Below are 24581 nucleotides of genomic sequence, written 5' to 3'. Positions count from 1 at the left end.
CTCCTAGCACTCATAGAAATCCTATCACGAAGAGGGTCGATAACACAGTTAAAGTCGCCAATAATCAATGTTGGACATTCTGGCCATTTATCCATAAATAATAAAAGAGAATTAAGAACCGAGAAAGAAAATGGCGGTGGAATGTAGACAAAGGCCAAAATACATATCTTCCCTCCTATCTTACAGTATAAGAAAATAAATCTCCCCTGTTGGTCGACAGAGGATGCCTCACAGACGAAATCAATAAGTCTGTGTATCAACACCGTGACACCTCTCGAATAGTTGGAGAGGGTAGAATGGAACGTGTGCGCAGCCCATCCCCTGTCGAGCACTCTAGTGGTCTCCTCAGTAAGGTGGGTCTCTAGCAGGCATACTATTGCTGGTAAGTGGGCCTGTGTCAAATCAAAAATCGCTTGTCTCTTGCCTCTATCCCCCAAGCCACGTATATTCCACGCAAAAATTCTAATCAGCGTCATCAGGAAAGGTCAAAATGGAGAAATAGAAGAAAGAAGAAGAAAGAACCAAAAAAAGGGAAACCACACCTACTTTGACGCACCACAGCCCAGCCCCACCTCCCCCTCCCCCCACCCCCCGCCTACAAGCAATCCACCACATTTGTAGTAGATTTCTTTCCTTCTTTCCTATAAACTAATGGTGCTCTTGGCAGAATGGAGTTATAGGAGGTAAAGAGATAGCAGTCACACCTAGGCCTTGGTTACTGAGAGGAGTCCACATGAAGACACACTAGTATTAAAACGGCACATGGAAAGTGGGGGCCCAGGAGTTACAGTGCTATTAGGCATCACACCCTCTTTATATGCTAGACGGCTAGTACTTTACAATTGATCCCCATAAGACTATATGAAAGTTGCAGTTAAAAAGACAAAGTTAGACCGACACCTCCAAAAAAATAAGAAATAAAATACAGGTGCACGCTTCCATGACTGACATGTAAAAGCAAACAAACAGAAAATATAACAGCTCACTGCTCCATACACAAAGACATTTGCTGTCATAGTGCCCATCCAGTTGACCAGCACCCATTTGTAGTGCTGAAAACCTTAACGGCTGCCCCTACCATGAACCCTAATGAATACAAAATCTACAAGAACACGGTAGATTCTTAATTTCTTTCCTATGTTCTTCACAGAAGTTTGAAGACACAGGAATTCCCTTTGTGGGATGGGCTGGACCTTATACATTGATCTTTAATGAAAACCACTCCAACCCTAACGGCAGAATTTGCAACACGCAATCTCAGTGGGTGACGGCGTCATAGGCACCATGGTTTGTCCTTGGCTTGGCAAATGTGGCTCCTTGAACTTTGTTTCAAAGAAGAATAAAGTCCTGTAACTGTTCTCAGGCAACAGAGCCCGAAGCGTACCCAGAGTGATTTAGTCAGTGTGGTGAAAGCCTCACTTTGTATGGAAGTTATTTGAAATGCTGAGCACATAATTTAATAATAATGATAGTCATTTTGTCAGTACGTTGGGGCTCTAATACCATTATTGGTCAGATTCTAGGAAACTATAAACATTGAATCCCTGAAATAAGAGGGGTTGTTCCAACACAAACTGAATTAGACGATGAAAGGAGTTTTCAGCATTTTGTCTCTTTGCAGAGATTCTAAGCTCGGGTGCCCCTAGAGAGCTTGGCCAATAATAAGGCAGCCATGTTTAGGAGAGGCTAAATAGATTACAGGTTTTAAATATGTCCTGCATGTCACTGCTCTCCAACTTAGCATTTATGGTCCAATCTCGCAGCAGAGCTACTGAAAAGTTGATTCTGGAATACACTGTGCATTGCAGCTTGCCAGATATAGAGCTGGCTATCCACAGAGCAGTCAGAGTGCCCATGTTGACCTATGTCTAGTTCCCAAATTTGCTAATAATGGGTAAATTAGCATAACTGGACCATGTTGCTATGGAACAAGGTGGCCTGGTTTGATAAATCACATTTTAATTGTCTTTTGCATTGTTTAACTGCAGAACATATATCTCTAGGATATAATATTGGAAGAAGATAAGCTGTTGGAATCCCCATGATGCTCTTAGCAATGTTCTTCTATGAAACCTTGGATTCTGCTGGCATTCATATGGATGTTACTTTGACATGAACCACCCCACTTAAACATTGTTGCAGACCAAGTATTTCCCTTCATGGCAGTGGTACTCTTTAGGCCTAGTAGGCTTTTTTTTAGCAGGATAATGCATTCTGCCACACTGCGAAAATAGCTCAAAGATGGTTTGAGGAACATGACAAAGAGTTTAAGGCGTGGAGTTGGCCTGCAGTTTCCCCAAATCTCAATCTGATCGAGCATCTGAAGGATGTGCTGGGAAAACAAGTCCGATCCATGGAGGCCCCACCACTTACAGGACTCAAAAGATCTGTTGATAGATTCTTTGTGCCAGATACCACAGGACACCTTCAGACGTCTTGTCGAGTCCATGCCTTAATGGATCACAGCTGTTTAGTCAGCACAAGGGCCAACTACATAATTTTAGGTTTTAATTTTGGTTTCAATGTAATGGCTGATCGATATATACTAGTTACAGATTATAGCGTGAGCATGTTTATGTACGGTATATCTCTTCCCATATATTATACAGCCCAAGGGTATTGTACATTCATGCCTCGGGGTGAGTTACTGCATCCTGAATTTCTGAATTTGCTGTTTGGATTAAAGAATAAGCTGCGGTGCAGCGGCTCGGGTCATATGGCCTGCCAATAACATCTTTGTTTTGGAAGCCATAAGACACATTCAGACACTCACAAGGTCCACTGTGAAATCCAATCTACTAATTCACAAAATAATACAAACTGGGGATTGTAATGCCAGGATTTCACTGTATGCCCACTGTGCCTGCAGCTAATGCAGCATACAATGATCTCACTAAATCCTTAGCATACCATGCAGACTGGGTGTTTAAAGGGGTTAGGGACTTCATAATGGAGGGACAAAGAACCACTCCCTCTACTGTCTGAATTATCGAATTCTTCTGCAGGAATATGGCCTGTCAATTGACTTCAGCAGATGGTCTGATTATGGTGACACAGGGGATAACTTGGCGTCTGGACAACAGCCCTTTCCTTGGTCTCCCACATAAACATAAACGCTCAGATGGGCTGAGGGTGTGTGATTATTTCAATACAGTGATAAGCCGCTTCCAGAAAATTCACCTCAGTGCCTCAGGGGAGAAAAAGAAGAAAAACTTAATTTTCATATTGTCCTGTACATACACACCTACTAATCTGTCCGTGGAGTTGTCATAATAATTTTGGTAGCTCCAGCATATTTATGAACCTAGAAGCTTAAAAGGGTTCACCAGTTTTTGGACTCTTAACTTTCACTAACAGCGTGTTGTATCAGTTGAAAAACCACACTCACCTGTCTTCTGGTCTTTGTCCTGCAAACCTCCACACTGGACCTCAGCATTTCTCAGCTCTATTGTTTGTATGTGTAAAGTTGTGCAGCCATTTTTTTTTATCAACCATGTTTGCTTTATGGATATGCACCTGTGACTATGAATAGGAATGTGCTAGTCTAAATTTTATTGTAGTTGACCTCAGCATTGACATGTCCCCAAGCCGAATATCACATGTCACAAGTCACTGCTGAGACCAGTCTTTGTCTGCAGCAGCACACGTGACTCTGTCCATCTGGGACATTGCAGGTCAAGGACTGGAAGTCCAGTGGAGGGACCTGGAACGGAGAGGCAGGGAGCAGGTGAGTATGTATTTACAACATGCTGCTGGGTACAATTTAAAAAGTTCAAAAATCTGGTCAGCCCCCTTAAGATGGCCATATACTTCCCTTTAGTTCCCGTCCCCACCACCATCGCAACCATACATATTTATGATCAGTTTGGCTGAGTATGCATGCGTCCATAATAGGGAGAGTTGAGTAAGCAGCTTCCAGACACAGAAGAGAACCTAAGGAATGAGCATCTTACAGCGCCATCCTTCTCTCACTCAACACCAACTACTTAAGAGGAAAACCACATTATATGGTCTTCTGGGCCCATCAAAATTGCACAGTTTGGCTGAAATACATCTAATGTGTATGGCCAGCTTTAGAATCACCAGTGCCAACACCAGGCAAACCTGGGTTAATGCCCGAGCCTATTAAGCTTGGGGTGGCCAATGGTCAACTAGATATGCTCTTGGCTTGTCAAGCTTAGGGTGGAACAGACCAGTTGTCTCAATGTGACCCGGTCATTTGAGGGACCACATACACTTGGAACCAACCCTGAACAGTACTATGGGTCCCTCATGAACGTAGAAAGTGTAGCATTGCATGAAACTGTAGACCTTCTAATACGAGCTGATTACATTTTTGATATAATAGTTTACAAATGCAGTGTGATCCACAATGATGTGTGCAGTTGCTTATTAAATTAAAAGTAGACCACAGCCCTATGACTGTCCCAAAAAAAAAATAATCACAATGAATACTTTTTCTCATTTTGCAAGTCCTTAATGACGCCGGGTGATTCTAACAATATAAACGACTGCTGCTTAAACGACCCGGCGTATGCTAATGAACTGTAGAAAAAAAACCTGAATAATGAAGTGCATTGTGGGTATCCATCTTTCAGGTGTCTAATTATATCAGTGGTAAGCGCTCCCAGGACATGTTGTATATTATTGCAGAGCCCATTGATATTCGCTTTCGAAACAGGCCTCTTTTGTATCCACATATAAACATATTGTTTAAATTAGGCAGATCTCACAAATGGCTCTCCGGTGTGCAGCAAGGCCTCCTGGGAAATGAGATATTTGCATATGTGATGGTAACACTCTTGAAGTGCTATCTGATACAGGCGTTTCAAACACAAATACCTGGCCGGGGACAGAAAGCAGAGAGTGACGCACAATGGGTGCTGGGGCTGCTTTCCGTCCCACAGATGTGTTTAGACATTATTTTGCCTTAATGCTGATGCTCGGCCATGGAGAATTTACACGCCAGACAGGATTTCTTCTAACCATTTTCACCTCTGACCTCTCGTCTCACATCAGATATCAGGGAGTCAGCAGCTATCATTCTACAGGGCTCTTCTCTTCCATCATATATAGTGAGATGGGCTCTAAATCGCCATCTTTATATACATGAAATGATCTCATAGAATGTATCTGCTTAGATCTGGGCTTTATAAGCAAATATGTGTTTCACGCTAGCGTTTTTGCTTTCCGTTACTGAGATCCGTCATGGACTCTCACAAGAGGTCCAAAATGGATCAGTTTTGCCCTAATGCGTTCTGAATGGAAAAGGATCCGCTCAGAATGCATCAGTTTGCCTCCGATCCATCTCCATTCCGCTTTGGAGGCGGACACCAGAACACTGCCTTCAACGTTTTGCTGTCCAGTGACGAAACTGAGCCAAACCAATCCGTCCTGGCACACAATGTAAGTCAATAGGGACGGATCCGTTTTCTCTGGCACAAAACGGATCCGTCTCCCATGGACTTTCAGTGGAGTTCATGACCGATCCGTCCTGGCACACAATGTAAGTCAATAGGGACGGATAAGTTTTCTCTGACACAATCTGGCACAATAGAAAACGAATCCATCTCCCATTGACTTTCAATGGAGTTCATAACGGATCTGTCTTGGCTATGTTACAGATAATACAAACAGATCAGTTCATGACGGATGCATGCGGTTGGATTATTGTAACGGATCCATTTTTGCTGATCCATGACGGATCCGCCCAAAACGCGAGTGTGAAAGTAGCCACAATGTATCTACCCCAGTAGTTTTAGGAATAGAGGTTATATTAGCAAACTCCATGGATGAATTTGATCAAAAGTGGTCTAAAGGAAAACTGGCTTAGTTGCCCTTCGCAACTAACAAGGATCCCGGGAGCAAGTGTCCAAGTCCTCTGCAGTTTCACTGCACTGGAAATTAAATATTACAAAATTCTTAATCTGAGGGGTACTATTATTCCTGTGGACAGCGTCTAGTAGGTGTGAGAATTAGGCTAGCTTCACATCGGCTGCAGTCTTCTCTAAAAAGCTGTTCCCGCATAGCATGCAGGGAATTGGACGGCCAAAAAACGTTGCGTGCAGTGATTTTTTCCAACCAATTCCTGCCATATTTGTTGGGTAGAAGCCAGGTCTCTGCTGGACCGCAATATAGTCAATATGTGAAAAAGCTGGATCTGGAGACCTCCAGCAGGCTGTTCTGTGCTGGAACAGCCTGCTGAAAATCTCCACATCCAGAGATGTCAGATCCTGCCTTGTACCCACCGGACCCCATTGACTATAATGGGGGACTGGCAGAGATCTAGCTGCTACCCAGCAAATATGTCAGGAATTGGTTCGACAAAAAACCCTGCAAGCAACGGTTTTTGTCAGTCTGATTCCCGGCATTCTTTGCCAGAACAGCTTGATGGAGAGGACAAAGAAGCTGTGCCCCTGGTGCCACCACTTGGAAGGTAGTTATCTTATAAGTCAATGTAGTTAAAATTTTTTGAAAAAGCTTATTTTCATACCTTCTTCCCAGAGGATCTGTGCATGGCCTATAAGACTCCTCATACCTATTAGATGCTCCACACAAGGACAAACAGTAGCCCTTGGATCCCTGGCCAAGACCTTTCACCTAGCAAAGTCAGTTCTCCCTGCTCTGCACTGATGAGGAGCAATCACCATAAAACAGCTGTCTGCAAATGTGGTACTGGCTGGGTTATAATCCTAAATTATGTCTCAAGGCCTGTTTAAAAGGTTGACATAGGAAAGCTGTCTTCCAACTGGTGGCACCCGAGTTTCTGCTGTCTGTAGATGAGATGCTGGCTTACCTATTATCCAAGTCATGTCTCAAGGCCTAGTTAAAGGGTCGAACAATGACTTATAGGAAAACTGTCTTCCAACTGGTGACACCAGAGGCCCAGCTGTCTTTTCTTTTTTTGGGGGGGGAAAGAGCTAATCTGCATACAGTTGGCAATGAAATTCCATGTAAATTACCTAAATGTGTTGGAATACCCCTTTAAGTGCATGCTGAGAATACCCAAAGCTCGCGGCAGTATTTGTTGAGGTGTGGTTGAGCAGTTAAGGCGCAGGACTCTATTATACAAGGTTGTGGGTTCATTTCCCGCCTCGGCATTTTGCGCTCCCTGTGAGATCCTGGCACAGTAATTTTAGCGTTATCCATGCCAGCAAAGGGATTCAATAACCCTTGACACAAATAGCTGCCAGGACACGAAGAAAATAGTTTAACCTTTTTTGCGCCCTATTTTTTTTCTTCTGTTTGTCTTGGGAAGTTCACTTTCTGCTGGGGCACTGCATGGACAGCTATAAATTCCTATTCAAATCAATAGAAGCCAAGTTCAACAGGTAGCAGCCCAGACTTATGGAAAATAAGACAAACCCCAAATTTCACCTAGAAATTATTCTCTTTATCATAGGAACACACAGTACAAGCCATGGACGTGAAAGGACCATTCACTGTGTATGATATTATCTCTCTGGGGTGGGTACCAGGTGAACCCTCTGGTGTCTGGAGAAGGAGGGAGGACGCGGGGACCAAATCAGTGGCACATAGTTGCACATGTGGACACAATTACAACACAGCACGCAATATAAATTGTTGTGTTGCTGTGTATGCCAGTTCCGTTGTGATAAATTATAACTCTATGTAACATACGCCTCAGGTGAGACCATTTCCTAGTACAATTACCCTGAATGAAGTGGTTATTTCATGCCAGCTTGGTTTAAACAGTCAGCGCCCATGTTAATCACAGGAAGATGCTTGGATAAGTCGGTTAATACAAGGTTTTAGCCTGTTTGGGGCATTAGTGACCAAGCAATGTGTTTTAATTTTCTTATAGTCACATTCCAAGAGCTATAACCTTTTTATTTTTCTGTCAATGTAGCCATGAGCACTTGTTTTTTGCTGGACAAGTTTTTGTTTTTAATGGCACCATTTTGGGGCACATATAATTTTAGGAATTTTTACAAACTTTTTAGTGGGATAGGAAAAAACAGTAACACTCCTACTGAGACTTTATAGGGAGAGAGCTCCCTCTGTAAATTTGCAGCATTCATTTTTCAGTATAAATAACATGATAACTTTATTCTCTGGGTCAGTATGATTACAGAGATACCAAATACATTAAATTTTTTCCTCTAGGGAGCTGTGTGGGGTCTAAATTATTGCAGGACAATTTGTACTTTTCATTGGTATCTTTTTGGGGTACACTTTTTGATTGTTTTTTATTTAGTTTTTTGGTGGCAACTATGCAAAAAAAAAAAAATGCAATTCTGTATTAAATTCTTTTGTGTTCACCATACGGGATCATTTACATGATAATTGCGTAGTGCAGGTCGTTACTGACGCGGTCATACCAAATAGTGTAGGGCGGGGATCAGCAGCCTCCAGCACTCCAGCTGTTCTGAAACTACAACTCTCAGAATCCACCTTTTACTTCTATGGGAGTAACAAGAACAGCAACAACAAGTGTGCATGCAGGGAGTTGTAGTTTTACAGCATCTGGGGTACCAAAGATTGCTGATCCCTGGTGTAGGGGATTTGAGTGTTGATATTTTTTCCATTGGAATGTTTTTTGGGGGAATTTTTTATAAATAAAAGTTGTAACGGCCGTATGCATGAGGCCTTATACTGTCAATGCCATACTGACAGATACCAGCAGGCTGTGCCAGAGAGTCACAGTCTACTATGCATACACTGCAGGCAGGGCTGTGGCCTTCATTAGGCCCCAGGCTCCCATGTAAAGACATTGACACCCCATGTTTTCATTTGTGGGGTGCCGATAGGATACACAGGGAGCTCCCTCCCTCTAAACCAGTTAGATGCTGTAGTTGACTGTGGCATTTAAAGAGTTACACAGCCCAGATTAGCAGTTTCTGCCAGTCTAGGCCATTAGAGCAGGAGCCCGGCTCTCAGGGGAGCTGTGCAACGATTAGCCTAGGCTGCCTAGGCTTAGTAAACACTATAAAAGAGCATATGGGTGGTCCCTAAGGGGTTAATACATTGTTGCATGGAACTAAGCATATTAACATTAATCCTTAAATAAGGCCTCATGCACACAAACATATTTTCATTCTGTGTGCATTCCGTTTCCGTTCGTCCGTATTTCTGTTCCGCAAAAAAATAGAACATGTCCTATTATTGTCCGCATTACAGACAAGGATAGGACTGTTCTATTAGGGACCAGCTGTTCCATTCCGCAAAATACGCTCCGTGCTCATCACATGGTCCATCACACGGTCCATCGTGATGGACCGTGTGATGAGCGCAGTGACGTCGCCAAAGGTCCTTTTCCTCCCAGGTCCTCAAATAAGAAGAATGAAGACGAGCCGGGCTTCGCGAACAAGTGGATGAGGTGAGTTTAATTATTTTTATTATTTTTTTAGCCCCTAAATCCCTAATTTACTTAGCATTCTGTATTAAGAATGCTATTATTTTCCCTTATAACCATGTTATAAGGGAAAATAATAAAGATCGGGTCCCCATCACGATTGTCACCTAGCAACCATGCGTGAAAATCGCACCGCATCTGCACTTGCTTGCGGATGCTTGCGATTTTCACGCGACCCCATTCACTTCTATGGGGCCTGAAAAACGCACAATATAGAGCATGCTGCGATTTTCACGCAACGCACAAGTGATGCGTGAAAATCACCGCTCATGTGCACAGCCCCATTGTAGTGAATGGGTCCGGATTCAGTGCGGGTACAATGCTTTCACCTCACGCATTGCACCCGCGCGGAAAACTCGCCCGTGTGAAAGGGGCCTTAGTGTTGATCGAGCATGCTCGGCACATCGCGGTGTATGGCTAAATACCACGTGTGCTCGAGCGCAATGCTCGAGTCTCCTGTCCACACGTTTGTTGGCTGCACCCGATGACACGTGGTTCGGCTCAGTCTTAGTCAGGGAGAGCTGTGCTGTACTAGGGACAGATAGTGTAGGGTATTGAATTTTATTTTTTTGTTAGGCAGGGTTGGTGTTAGAGACCCATAGTTAGGACTATTGTTGTATCTTAGAGACATTATCTCCTGTGTAACGTGTGCACAGCCTAAAAAAATCTATGACATCCAGTGTACTTTTTCCGTAGATGCTGCGGACAGTGACATTACCTGCGCTACATCTCCTGTATAACGTTTCCGCATCCCAAGTATCTGTGACATTGACTGTCATTTTTTCTTAGCCTCTGGTGACAGCAGCGCCATTTCCTGTGGTACCTCTCCTGTATAACGTTTCCGCATGCCAAATATCAGTGACATTGACTATAATTTTTTTTTTAGCCGCTGGTGACAGCAGTGACATTACCTGCGCTACATCTCCTGTATAACGTTTGCGCATCCCAAATAGCTGTGACATTACCTGTAATTTTTTATTAGCCGCTGGTGACAGCAGTGACATTACCTGCGCTACATCTCCTGTATAACGTTTGCGCAGCCTAAATATCTGTGATATTCAGAGTAATTTATTTGCGCATACACTTACAAAACCTGAGCTACTGTACCTGAGACATACTTGCAAGCATATATACCATTTAATATGCAGAAGGCGAGCAGTAAGGGACGGGGAAGTGTCCGTGCTGCTGATGGTGCACGCAGAGGCCGTGGCCCTGGGCACAGTGAAACTGTTCCTGCTGCCAGAGCACAAGAAACACACTCATCCACAATACCTAGCTTCATGTCCCAGTTTGCAGGGCGGCGCAGGACACCACTCTTGAAGTCAGACCAGTGCGACCAGGTGGTCGGTTGGATTGCAGCAGATAATGCTTCCAGTCGGCTAAGCACCACCCTGTCTTCCACAAAGTCCAGTCTCGGTAGCTAAGAGTCTGGTCAACAGAATCCGAAGAGCTCTTTTCATTGCCATTCCTTGATTTGGGCCTCTCGCCAAGCCTGCTTGAAGAGGGACATGAGGAGATTGTGTGCACTGATGTCCAAACTCTTGAACATCCACAGTTACAAGAAGATGACGGTGGGGAACGGCAATTAGTGTTTCACGAGGTGGATGATGATGATGAGACACAGTTGCCATTAAGTCAATGGCAATTAGTGTCTCAAGAAGTTGATTATGAGGATGATGAGTTGTCAATAAGTGAGGTGAAGTCAGGAGGATGACCAGAGTGAGGAAGTGGAAAAGGAGGTGGTGAACAATGAAATCACTGACCCAACCTGGGAAGGTGGCAAGTCGAGCGAGGACAGCAGTACAGAGGGGGAGGGATCCACAGCACCGCAACAGGCTGGAAGAGGCAGTGGAGTGACAAAAGGGAGAAGGCGAGCCACACAAAACAGGCCCGCAACTGTTCCCCAGATCACCTTCTTGCGGCAATCTCGCTTGCCAAGCACTAAATGTGCACCTTTCTAAATTGCTGACCCTGGATATCTTGCCATTTAGGCTTGTGGACACTGAGGCTTTTCGCAGCCTGATGGTGGCGGCCGTCCCTCGTTACTCAGTCCCCAGCCGCAACTATTTTTCCTGGTGTGCCGTCCCCGCCTTACACCAGCATGTGTCCCGTAACAACACCCGTATCCTGACCAACACAGTTATTGAGAAGGTCCACTTAACGACTGACACATAGACAAGTGCTTTTGGCCAGGGACGCTACATTTCCCTGACGGCACACTAGGTGAACGTTGTGGAGGCCGGGAGCGAGTCGTACCTTGGGATGGCACAGGTGCAAATGACGCCAAGGATTGTGGGCCCTACTTCCATCAGGATTTCTGCCACCACCTACATTAGTGGCTGCAACCCCCCCTTCTCCTCCAGCTCCTCCTCCACTTCCACCTCTGAATTCTCATCTTGTAGCACCAGTCAGCCATCAGTCAGTAGCTGGAAGCAGTGTAGCACTGCAGTGGGGAAGCGGCAACAGGCTGTGCTGAAACTAATTTGCTTAGGTGACAAACAGCACACCGCCGCAGAGCTGTGGCAGGGTATAAGGGACTAGACTGGGCTGTTGTGTCTAATAATGGCCGTAACTTGGCGGCGACTTTGGAGCTCGGCAAGCTCACACACATACCATGCCTAGCACATGTGTAGTGTCCCACTAGGTAAAGGTGGGCACTACACAAGGGTTAATATGTCTGTTGCATTAATGTGATGTGTTGTGTTAATTTTTCCTGTGTTATCTGGGTATCAGGCCTGTTAGGGTGTAGTTTAGCCTCCTATGCACTAGAGGGAGCTAGTAAGCCCTTAGTATATATAGCTAGGCCCAGACAGGGAAGAGTTAGTTCAGTCCAGGTGGCTAGAAGTGTAGCCTAGTCAGCCTGAGTCTGTTTAGCTCAGAAGAATCACCCCAGTAGAAGAACTTGCCTCCTGGGAGAAACCTGCAGTTACCCTCAATCCAAGCTGTGCCAGTGGATCCAGCTAAGATAAGTAAGCTGATGGGCAGAGGAACTATAAAGCAGTGCAAGGATTAATACGGGAGGAAGATTAAGTACCAAGGATTAAAGCCAGCATTTAGGCATCCGGGCCTTGGGATACAGCCAGCCAGAATAGCTGTGGGATAGTGCAGCCTGGTCTGTGAAGCATTAATTGTTTACCCTCCAAGTATCTTGCAAGATTATTACCTGCCATTGTTGAGAAATAAGCCTGCTTGTGAAATATATGACAAAAGGGACCATTACCATCTTGTATGTACAAAGTTGGACTTTTGAAAGTAAAGCAACGTTTGGTTCACCATACTATCTGTGTACCTTACTTATTGCTACTGGAAACCGGTGTGCCACCGTTACAGGCACTGGCGTCACGATCCTTAAAGGGACCTTGCCCCAGGCACTTAAAACACCTGCAACATCCAGGGCACCTCATCCACTATCAGGCCTGGTCCCTACATACACAGTGTGCCCCAGAGGAACTTTGTGTCAGCCTCTCCTTCACTGCCGCATGCCTGCCCAGGGTTCCTCTACAGTAAGTAACCCTCGATTGCCCATAACCGTGACCTCACTTTGCAATATCCTGCAGGTCTGGTGTGCTGCACATGTGTTCAACTTAGTGGTTCAGTGGTTTCTCAAAAGACTACCCCAATTTGCCTGAGTTACTCGTGAAGGTGCGCCGCGTGTGTGCCCATTTCCAAAAGTCATCTACAGCTGCGGCCGGTCTGGCAACGCTGCAGCAGCGTTTGCAATTGCCAGTTCACCGACTGTTGTGCGACGTGAGCACATGCTGAAACGTTCCACATGTTGACCAGGCTTTGTGAGCAGCAGAGGGCAGTAGTGGAATACCAGCTGCAACATGGCCATCGTCTTTCCAGTCAGCTTCCGCTCTTCACAAGCAACGAGTGGGCATGGATGTCTGACCTCTGTGAGGTTTTATTCAACTTTGAGGAATCAACACAGATAGGGAGCGGCGATGCCGCTATTATCAGCGTAACCATCCCAATTCTGTGTCTACTGAAATGCTCACAATGAAGGCGGACACTTTGCATGTGGAAGAGGTGGAAATGGGGGAAGACAGTACACAAGGTGATAGCCAGACCACCCTACGTTCGTCTTATCAGCGTGAATTGGATGACGATGAGGAGGAGGAGGAGGAGCAGGTTTATTCCATCTATTCAGCGTGGATGGGCCAAAGAGGAGGAATAGGATGAGGAGATTGAGATTAATTCTCCTGATGAGGACAGCGAAGTCTTGTCTGATGAGACTCTGGCACACATGGCTGACTTTATGTTATGCTGACTTTCCCGTGACCCTCGCGTTATACGCATTTTGGCCAACACCGATTACTGGTTGTTCACCCTTCTCGACCCCCACTACAAAGAGAACTTCTCATCTCTCATTCCTGTGGTGGAGAGGACAAGCAAAATGGTGCAATACCAGAAGGTCCTTGTGGAAAAATTGCCACAAAAATTTCCAGCTGATAACTGTCAGCAGAATATGTAGTTCCTTGGGCAACTGAGGAGGGGAGACGAGGGGAACACACAGCAGTTCCAACAGAGGCAAGGCAACACTCTCCAAGGCCTGGGACAGTGTCATGACACCCCGCCAGCACCCTCACCCTGATGTGCGGCCTAGTGTCACAAGGAGAGAAAAGTTTTGGAAGATGATGAAGGAGTACGAAGCAGACCATGTCAGCGTCCTCAATGATCCCTCTGTGCCTTACAACTATTGGGTGTCCAAGCTGGAGACGTGGCACGAGCTGGCGCTCTACGCCTTGGAGGTGCTGGGCTGCCCTGCCGCCAGCGTTTTGTCAGAGCAGGTATTTAGTGCTGCTGGGGGCATAATAACTGATAAGCGCATCCGCCAGGCAACTGAAAATGCTGACAGTTTGACTCTTCAAAATGAACAAGGCCTGGATTGCCCCTGACTTCTCTACTCCACCAGAGGAAAGCGGCTGAACATAAAGGCACTTTAAATGTGGCTTTTATGGTGTATTGAATACACTGTATTCCCATGCACCCCTTCCACCACAAAAAAGGATAGATGGTTCAATCTTCCTTTTATCGTCCTCCTTCTCCTCCATCATATCAACATGCTTATTAGGCTGCCCTCGCTCCTAATGTTTTAGAGGGTCAGCTCAGCAGCAGGCCCTCAACCATAATTTTTTTGATGGTCAGCTCAGCAGCAGGCCCTCGCCCATAATTTTTTTCCATGGTCAGATCAACAGCAGGCCCTCACCCATAATGTTTTAGATGGTCAGCTCAGCAGCAGGCCCTCGCCCATAATGTTTTAGAGAGTCAGCTCGGCAGCAGACCCTCCCCCCTAATGTTTTAGATGGTCAGCTCAGCAGCAGGCCCTCGCCCATAATGTTTTAGATGATCAGCTCGTCAGCAGGCCCTCGCCCCTAATGTTTGAGATGGTCAGCTCACTAGCAGGCCCTGGCCCATAATTTTTTAGATGGTCATCTCAGCAGCAGGTCCTCGCCCATAATTTTGTCCATGGTCAGATCAGCAGCAGGCCCTCGCCCCTAATGTTTTAGATGGTCAGCTCAGCAGCAGACCCTCACCCGTAATGTTTTAGATGGTCAGCTCAGCAGCAGACCCTCACCCCTAATGTTTTAGATGGTAGGATTAGCAGAAGGCCCTCGCCCCTAATGTTTTAGAGGGTCACCAGCAGGCCCTTGCTCCTAATGTTTTTGAGGGTCACCAGCAGGCCATCAATCATAATTTTTCAAGGGTGTGTATGATGCCCTCCTTTATGTGTAATAAAGGGTGTATTGGAGTGCCGGTTCCTTGTAATTTTTGGCAGCCCTTTCACTTAGTGCATAGGCTTTATGAGTGTAGGAGTCCCACTACCTGAACAATTGTACCACAATGTGAATGAGGCCCTCCTTTATGTGATATGCAGGTTGTATCGGAGTGCCTCTTCCTTGTAATTTTTGGCAGCAATTGCACTTTATATACAATTAAAAATACAGGAAATAATTTTTCCTCTAAAATCAATTTTATCTTCGGTTTAGTGCGTATTATTGTCAGTCTGTAATAGTGGCGTACTACTCGGACAACATCATTTTCAGCAGCGACCTGGGAGTCCAAGATGCATCCCGACATCCTCCCCATGCTGTTCCCGAACCATTTCAGTGGTGTTTCCATCAATTTCTGACCTTTTCATATGTGAACCAGACACCCTCCCCTCTTCAGAGCAGGGGGTGCCTGGTTTAATGCTCGGGTTCTCCCGAGCATCCCGTGGTGTTCTACTCGAGCACCCAAACACTTTGGTGCTTGATCAACACTAACTACTATATATAAATAGCTATACAGTATATAATATATGCTGTATAATATTGGTGAGGGTAAAAACGTCTTGGAAGAGAAAATATGTGATCCATGACTATTTGTATTTGAAGTCCCATAATTGGTTCTCTTTCTTCAGTCTTCTGGTTCTGGTCTTATGAGAGTTTGGTAATTATGTGCCATCAATGGCGCTATTAGATCTTAAAGAAATTTTACAGTAAAGGAAATGAGAGCAGACATGTCTAACCTGAGCCACATGTGTCTAGGTGGTCTACATGCTAATCGCTGCCATTAATGTTGCTGCTCAGTGCAAGTGTGCTATGGGGTACAGGGCCCAACAGGGAGTCAATTTCCCGACACAATATGACAGACATGGAGGAGGGGGTGCCGAAAGAAACATCTTTACTGACAAAGAGGCTGTTTCTACTTAGCTGAAGCATAGTCTCTCAGACAGACATCTACCGTCACTACAGATCAGAACTGGTTTAACGGCACAGCAGTGCTGGACATCAGCTCAACTACTACGGTGGCGGCATGGGGCCCAACAACGAAGGCAGCCCATCTGCTCAGATATAAGGTCCTTGTACGGTGGTGTGTAAAACTGGACAAAGCCATATGCATTATCCCTTTCTGTGGCAGTACTTGTATTATTCCTATACTATAATATCATGTGTACATTATACCACTGTGATGTCACTGTGCACATTTTTATACTATTGTGACATCATTCTGAACATTATCCCTGTACTGTGAAATCACCATGGTCATATCCCTGTACTGTACTTGAGACTAGGGTGGTCAGATGTCCGGCTTTAGGCTGGACAGTGCAGTTTCCATCCGGCGCAGGGCCTGGACAGACCATGGGGTGCCCTCCTTTCAGTGGCTCTACGCTCAGACAGCATGAACTGCAGCCACAAACTGACTGAGGCTTTTTTGTCACCCCGGTCAGTCACTAGAGTCAGCCGACATGTCGCTCTGTGACTGACTGAGGGTAACAGACGCACTTTAGGCCACGAGCAGCTCATCTGGGCTACCAGTCCTTTTTTTTTTCCTTTTGCTGGCACTGTTACTGGGAGATGGACGTGGCTGAAAAGAGTTGGGGGCATGTACTAGAATGACTGGCTTTTTGGGGGTGAAGCAAGTGGCCTTCTACTTGCATCCCCCTTGTAATAACAATTCCGAAACATCTATTCCTTTATTATTACTTCTAATGGATTACTAGCAGTTTTCAATGAAAGTCCAGATGGGTGTTACCAGTTGGGCAGATTGTCCTTGCACAGTCTGACACTATGCAATAAGCGCTGCCAGTGTCATAGTTCATAATTTGGAGCAGTAATAATAGAGGGATGGCCCAACGTAGAGTCCGAAGAATAAATTGTTATTACATGGGGAATACAAGAAGTTACTAAACCAGACAGGAACTTTAGGAACAGGAACTCTCGCGTGGTTCTCTCTGCTCAGTCTTCTGTTTTAAGTCTTGTAAATTTTTTGTAACTTTGTGCCATCAATGGCATTATTAAAAGGAAATGAGAGAAGACATGTCTAACCTGAGCCACATGTGTCTAGGTGGTCTTCATGATATTCCCCACCCACCGTTCTGTCCAAGGACATTTACAGCAGCCAGGGGACTCTTGCCCCTTTCTTTGAAACTGCAGGAGATATAAGTGAACTTGGTGACAGCTGGCAGGTGCCATTTTCTAACCAAGCCTTGATCTGACTGACCGAAATCTGTCAGGACTGAAGATTAAACAGTCGACAGAGAGTCCAGCTGAACTTGTAATCTCTCTGAAGGCTGGCTGCGGGACTGTTAGACAATAGGACCCTGGGAGATAAGTGCATTGAGGTTAGCAGAGGTCCTGCCGGATCCAAAATAAGACTCTTATCACCGAATGGCTTCCACTGTGTGATTGAGAAATGTCAAACCGACCATGACGTGTCTATTCAGAGCTCACCAGGAGGTCTCATCAGGAGCAGTCCATCTGCAATTCGACAACTGATCTATTGTCACTGAGCATCTATTGATGAAGCAAGGGTCTTGGAGTATGTGCATGACTGAGGACTGGAAGACTGATCACATAACAGAGAACTCAGCACATTCATCTCCTGGTCACCATTGCCTCCCCACTCAGAGTGATATGTCCCATTCCATTCACCCTATCCTTCTTTTGTTACTGACCTAAATGCCTCAGCATGCCCAAAGAAATGCACAAATGCGTTGTGGACACACTCAGGCAGTTACCTCCATATATAGTGGAAATGGCCTGAAATCTCCAAATATTGGCAACTTATTGGAGGAGATTTATCAAAAATGGTGTAAAGGAAAACTGACTTAGCTGCCCATAGCAACCAATCAGATTCCATATGTCATTTTCCAAAGGATTTCTGAAAAATGAAAGTTGGAATCTGATAGTATGCCATGGACAACTAAGGCCGGGTTTACATCACAGTTTCGCTTTCCATTATTCTAAACCATCAAGAAAAAAAAAAACGGAACCTTCATTTTAAGCATGCGTTATGTTCAGTTGTCCACATGGCCAGGACAGGGTGGAGGGGTGGGGCCCCCCAAAAAAGGTGGCCTAACCCTTTAAAGAGAACCGGGCCTAACACATATACTATACTTGTGGTACCCCGCTGCAAAATTTTGATTAGGAAAATACAACTACTTTGTTCCAGAAACAGCGCCACTCTTGTCCACAGGTTGTGTCTGGTATTCACTTCAGCTGCCTCATAATTCATGGACGAGAGAAGCTCTGCTTCTGGAAAAAACGACTATGTTTTTCTAATCCCATATAACTCCATTAGGCCATGTCGTGGTTGCAGTTAAATACCACACAGTCATATAGGTCACAGCCCGTGGGCATAACTACTGTGAGGAGACAAAATGTGGGCATAACTGACGGGGCACAATGTGGGCTAAATACAGTGAAAGGAACACAATGTTGGCATTACTACTGTGACAGGTCACAATGTGGGCATTACTACTCTGACAGGGCACAATGTGGACACAACTACCGTGAGGGGGCACAATGTAGGCATAACTTCTGTGACAGGGCATAATGTGGGCTTACTACAGTGAAAGGGGCACAATGTGGGCATAACTACTGTGATGAGGCACAATGTGGTTATTACTACTATGAGGGGCAACAATGTGGGCATTAGTACTGTGAGGGGGCACATTGTGGGTATTACTACTGTGAGGGGGCACAATGTGGGCATTAGTTACTGTGAGAGGGCACAATGTGGATATTACTACTGTGAGGGGGCACAATGTGGGCATTAGTACTTTGAAGGGGTACAATGTGGATATTACTACTGTGAGGGAGCACAATGTAGACATTAGTACTGTGAGGGAGCACAATGTGGGCATTAGTTACTGTGAGGGGGCACAATGTGGATATTACTACTGTGAGGGGGCACAATGAGGGCATTAGTACTGTGAAGGGGCACAATGTGGGCATTAGTACTGTGAAGGGGCACAATGTGGATATTACTACTGTGAGGGAGCACAATGTGGGCATTAGTACTGTGAAGGGGCACAATGTGGATATTACTACTGTGAGGGAGCACAATGTGGGCATTAGTACTGTGAAGGGGCACAATGTGGATATTACTACTGTGAGGGAGCACAATGTGGGCATTAGTACTGTGAAGGGGCACAATGTGGATATTACTACTGTGAGGGAGCACAACGTGGGCATTAGTACTGTGAAGGGGCACAATGTGGATATTACTACTGTGAGGGAGCACAATGTGGACATTAGTACTGTGTGGTAGCAAGAAGGAGAAAGCAATGCCCTAGATTAGCCCATTATTCCATCAAGGTGGCTAGGTCTTACAGGGACAGCATAGGGCCCCCCTGCTGGGGATTTACCAGGGACAGTTACCATCTCGTTGCTCTGTCACCACAAGGACCTTGTTCCGGTTCCAGCGAAACCCTGGATGCAGTAGAACCAGATGGTTCTTTCATTTTTCACAAGGTGTATTGGTACCACCGTGTACCCTATGATATATTTTATCAGGTGTACATATTGGAGGTAATTTACAAAGACTGGCTTTTCCCTAGGTTCACTGTTCCCCCTCTGCTCTGCCAGAGGATTAGCCTAATTTATGAATAGGGTGCACCTCCGGAAGTCCATGCGTCTGGAGTAAAAATTACTTGGGCCCCCGATTGGAGTAGTTTATTTTAAGTCTGATTTCAGGAGTAAAAGATGTCATGTGTCAGGCCAGAGTCCAGGCCCCTGTCATGCACTCAGCACCCTAAATAGTAGAAAAAAAGGGGCTTAAAATATTCATAAGGATATTATTAAAAGTTACGTTTTAAGCTATTTACCCATAACCCCTAAGAGTACTAGGTGAATATAGTATGCAGTGGGCGGAGTTGGGGGTGTGGCTTAGTGTTAAAATAATTTGCCCGGTGTAAGAAAGCCTAGCTACATCTCTGCCATGCTTACTGCACCCCTGTGGAAACACATGTAACAGTTACCATTACCTTTTGAACTATTTTTCTGTACATTTTACACTGGTAGGTAGGCACCATGTTAGTGTGGGCGTCAGAAGAAAACACAATTTCAGTCCCTTATTTAAGTTAGACATCGACAATATTCCCAGTCATCTGCGCCTTGCATTTATTGCCAGGCCATGGTACATAGATAAAAACAACACATAGGGATGATGGATGGATTATACACAAAGCAAACTATCACTAGTAATTAGGACCAGTCGCAAACTGGGAAATACAGTACACGACGTGGACCTAAATAGAAAAAAATATTCAGAAATTCCTGGATGTAGACGCGAACACTTCTTCACAGTTATGACACATGACTGGTCAACACGGTAATTAATCATGACAATATGGTGAGTTCATCTCAGGCTCTTTCACCCTCTCTATCTGATATTGTTAACCCTGCTATTCCACACTTCAGCCACTAGAGGGAGCTAAAAAGTGCTACAATCTACTGTCCTCTGCTGTGATACAAAATACTGAACGGATGTGAAATGAATTGTACTTGTTTTTCATCTGACACATAGAGCTAGAACATTCATTATTAAAAACCACAGAAATCTGCACTATTTACATATTTGGTGCATTTTTTCTGCAGGTTTTTGGTGCGGATATGATGCAGATTTTCGGCAGATCTCGCCCTTCTATGCTGCAGATTTCAAAATCCGCACATCAGGTCAATTTCCACACCTAAGAAAGAAAGCAAAGTGTCTAATCTCATACACTTTGCTGGTACTGTATTACATGCAGTTTTGCAGCTAAAAAATCCATGTGGAAAAACCGCACAAAATCTACCGGTACATTGTCTTCAGACACCCTTAGGCCACCTGCACAAGTTGCAGAATACGTACGTTTTTTCCTGCGCAGATTCCCATGCAGAAAAAAACGCAGTGTGTGACAGTACCAGAAAAGTGTATGCGATTACACAAATCTCATGTACACTTTGCAGATTGACCTGCATTATGGATTTCCAAATCCGCAGCAGGTCAATTATGTTTGCAGGTTTAGCTGCGTATTTCACCCTTTTCAATGGAAGGATGAGATCTGCGGCAAAACAGCATCTAATCCACACCAAATCCATGGATATGCTGCAGAAACGCATAGAAAGCTGCACGGAAATTCATGCGGATCTTATGTGCGTTCAAACACAATCATGTGCAGTTGGCCTTAGGGTACCAGCACCCAAGAAACAGAACAGAAAATCCGCAGATTTCTTTGCATTTCCACACCAGATCCACACCAAAAATCCGCAACATGTGCAGGTAGTCCAGGGGTTCGGCTACGCGGCGATCCTGGTTACGAGACAGCTGTCGCACCCAAGGATCACAGAGGGATTGCAGTGCCGCAGTGCTAGTATAGAAATGAATGGGATTAGAGTGTGACTCGCATATTTGCCACAGCCCCAGAATCTAAAAAAATCTAAATCTAGCAGTGTTGGATTATTTTGCGAATTTGGGTCACAGCACACATGAGTCGCAACCCCATTCATTTCTACGCCTGCACCGCTGCATTGCAATCCCACTGCGATCCTTGGGCACGACAGCTTTCTCGTAGCCAATATCGCCTTGTAGCCCAACCCTAAACAATAAAAAGAATAAAAGCCGTATGTAGTGTTACATTGGATAGCATTATGATAAACCACAGCCGCCAATCTACTTCCACCTCTTAAGGGCTCATGCACACGACAATGTTTCGTGTTCACATCCGATCCGTATTTTTGGCGGGTCGGATGCGGACCCATTCTCTTCAATGGGGCTGCAAATGATGCGGACAGCACACCGTGTACTGTCTACATCTGTATGTCCGCTCCACGGCCCCTCAAAAAAATTGTCCGTTTTACAGACAAGGATAGGTCAGGTCTACAAAGAGCAGGACATTCCGTTCCTCAGAATGCGGACCGCAAAAACACCAACGGTCGTGTGCATGTGCCCTAAAGGTCACAGACATAGTAAATACAGTATATTGTAGATAATTAACAGGAATACGTCAATTATCACTTATTCAAAGGTAAATCTATTGAAATATTGTGAAGTTGCACGTATTGTGCCAAAATATGCGCATCATTAATTGACAATTTGCGCAATCGCGTATATATATGAAGCACTCTAACTGCATATAAAGCCATTTTAATGGTCTGCTGTGCCAACCATTTTCTCCAGTCTCAGGAAACTTCTAACAGCTTGGAAAATGTAGCAAAAGTGACCCACGTCTGTATTGTGCGCGCATTACGCAAATATTACATTGCCGATTTTCACAATCAAGAAAATAATCGGGAATTCTTCGCGATTATTTTCTTGATTGCGAAAATCGGCAATGTAATATTCGCGTAATGCGCGCGCAATACAGGCGTGACGAATATATTAAGAAATATTCGCAAAATATCGCAAATTTGAATATTACCCCTGCCGCTCATCACTATTCAATACTTACAGATTACAGTTTACAGATTACTAGGGATCGCAACCTAGTGGTCAATACATTTCATTAGTCTTGGGCAGGTTGCTGTATAAGGATATGGCTACATGGTGACCTTTCATGTAATGTTTGTTGATTGTGTTGCATTGCAACACCCGACATGCTGTGACGGCGTTTTTTTCAACGCAAGTGATGCACGGCACCGTACATTGCACTGTACAGTCACTTCAATAAGGCTGAGCTGCGTCTAGGCCACATGACCGATAAGTGTGATATGCCATGGCCTAGGCTAAGCTGCGAGAAGACCTCTGCCTGGACACATGACAGTGGTGTAGATTCTATCAAAAATGGTATGATGGGAAACTGGCTTAGTTGCCCATAGCAACCAGAGCTCTTCTGGAAAATGAAAGGTGAAATCTGATTGGTTGCTATGGGAAACTAAGCCATTTTCCCTTTATACCAGTTTGATAAATCTCCCCCAGTATTTTCAGGCAGGAATTATCACCCCCACTGTGGATTTTACCTTACCTGTGACAGTGGATTTGTGCTGTAATGACAATCCCATCATTTCCACAAGTTCCATTATTTGATAAAGCTTAAAGGGGTTGTCCAACACCTATAATGCCCCCAAAATGCCAGGGCACCTCATACAGGTTATGCTCACCTTGCTCCCCGGTACCCGCGCCGCTCCTGATGCCCACACGTCTGCTGCTGCATCTCCCCTTCGCATGGATCAAAACATCTGGCGAAGGGGGGAGGGTATCAGCCAATAGCAGGCCATGACGGGGATGAGCCTCCCTAACATCACGGGTGTTTTGATCCATGCGACGGGGAGTTGCAGCAGCGGACGTGTGTGCATCAAGAGCGACGCGGGTGTCGGGGAGCTGGGTAAGTATAACCTCTATGAGGTGCCTGGGCATTGGGGGGCATAGTGGTTGGATAACCGCCTTAATCAACGCTATGATACAAAGAAGTGTGCAACTTCTGAATATATTTATCAGCTCCTCCCAGTCAGTGAACAGAAACATCCGGACTTGATAAGTGGCACAGTTATGAGTCTGCCGCAGTTAGGGCTGATTCACACGACCGTAAGGCATTTAAAATGTCTTTACATTTGGTGTTTTTTTTTTTTTTTTCGCACAAGAGGTTTTTTTTTCCGGGTGGTCCTATGGAAAAGCCAATGGGAGAGAAAAAAAAGCTGCAAAAATGCCATACCCCAAGCATGCCACAAAGATGCAAAAACAAAAAAAAACAGAGCTTTGGGCTGGGTACACACGTGACTGAAAATCCACTGTGGTTTTTGCTGCGTTTACGCAACACCTGCAGCGAAGCCACATGTATTCCATGTGGCTATTACCTCAGAAAAGCCAATGGACTTCATCCTCTCCATTGCAAAGGGTGAACAAAAGCCGGGGAAAACTACAGCTTTAGGGTCCATTCACACGTCCGTGTGTGTTTTGCGGATCCACGGACCGCACATCGCCAGCACTTAATAGAAAATGCGGACAAAAATAGGACATGTTCTATTTTTTTCGGGAACAGAATTGCGGACCCGGAAGTGCGGATCCGGGCAGCACATCGTTCTGCCCCATAGAAATGAATGGGTCCACAATTCCGTTCTGCAAAATGCAGAACGAAATTGCGGACGTATGAATGGACCAAGTATATTACTGTATTGCGGCGGCAGCAGGAAGGGCATGGCGTCATAGCAACCAATGCGCTCCAATGCGCCGTGCGCTCCTGCACTCAGAAGAAATCTAGGCCGGTATCACACGGACCGTGTTTCAAGGAAGTGTGAACCCAGCCTTAATTGACAGGCTGCCGATCTCAAATCCGCACCGCAGGTCAATTTACGCTTTTCATCAGTGTGTTTCTGAGATTTCAGAAACTGTCATCCACGTTGCTGGTACTTTACTGTGCTGATGATTTGAGGCATGAAAATCTGCGATGACAAATCTGCCGCTAATCAGACACGTGTGAACCCGGCCGTAAAGTAACATCTGACCGCAGCGTCTTTGAACT

This window comes from Bufo gargarizans, chromosome 6 (assembly GCF_014858855.1).
Source record: "Bufo gargarizans isolate SCDJY-AF-19 chromosome 6, ASM1485885v1, whole genome shotgun sequence".
In the NCBI taxonomy this organism is placed as follows: Eukaryota; Metazoa; Chordata; class Amphibia; order Anura; family Bufonidae; genus Bufo; species Bufo gargarizans.
Note: the sequence above shows the minus strand (reverse complement) of the source record.